Source organism: Galeopterus variegatus, unplaced genomic scaffold (assembly GCF_000696425.1).
Source record: "Galeopterus variegatus unplaced genomic scaffold, G_variegatus-3.0.2 Scaffold5478, whole genome shotgun sequence".
Classification (NCBI taxonomy): domain Eukaryota; kingdom Metazoa; phylum Chordata; class Mammalia; order Dermoptera; family Cynocephalidae; genus Galeopterus; species Galeopterus variegatus.
Window position 1 is genome coordinate 17,510 of NW_007731589.1, and position 1,145 is coordinate 18,654.

Genomic DNA, 1,145 nt, shown 5'->3' on the forward strand with positions numbered 1-1,145 from the left:
CGCAAGTTTTATGTATTAGAAACTTAACTTGTGTCCCCCAAGTTTTATGTATTAGAAACTTTTATGTATCAGAAACTGTGACTGTTAAGAGGGTGGGAGATCCTATTAAGGTAATTGAAAGGTGGAGCCTTGAAGAGGTGATTGGATTGTAGGACCATGCCATAGTGAATGGATTAAAGATGGTGGTCAGGAGCGTGGTTCCGAGGGCTTTAAAAGAAGAGGAGAGTCTGTCTCCATGTCTATCTTTCTGCTCTCTCTGCTTCCACCATCTCGCAATGTGAGAGCCCTGGGTCACGGTCACCACTACCAGATGGACTTTGGACTTCCCAGCCTCAAAAACTGTAAGCAATAAATTTCATTTTCTTTATAAATCACCCAGTTCAGTGTACTTTGTGATAAGCAAAAAAAATGGACTAATACGGGAGTTCTGGTCAAGATGGTGGAGTAGTTGGTTCCTAGTGTCGCTCTCACCCATAGAGTGACCAATTTGCAGCTATTGAGGAGCAGAGACAGAGGACTGGAGACCTGCACTGGAGCAGATGGGAGCCACCCACTGTGGGACCCCAGTTCACGTTGCTCCCCATTCTGTAGAGAGACTTTAGAGCTTCTGGGCACACATGCCCCAAGCCTGCCGCAGGGTGGGAATTCTGGCCCAGGCTGGTCCTCCTGCTGGGAGAGACCTAACAGCCTCGGGGCTTGCACACCCTGAGCCAGCCAAGCCAGAGAAAGCAGGTGGGGTGGGACTTCTGTCCCAGGCTGGTCCCTGCCTCTGAGAGTGACTTAAGAGGTTCTGAGCCCCCACACCCCAAGCCAGCTGAGCCAGAGAAGGCAGGCAGGGTGGGAAGGGTGAGAGTGACTTAAGAGGCTCTGAGCCCCCACAGCCCAAGCCAGCTGAGCCAGAGAAGGCAGGCAGGATGGGCCAGGCTATTTTCTGCTGTCCAGAAGTGTCAGTCCCTTCAGGATCTAAGCCAGACATCAGGGTGAAATGAGTGGACTGTGATATCCTCAGCCACAATAACAAAACACCAAAGGAAAGATACCAGAAATATGAAAAATCAAGAAAGTACACCACACAAAAGGAAATTAATAACTCTCAAGCACTAGATCCTATAGAACAGGAAGTCTTTGAAATGACAGACAAGGAA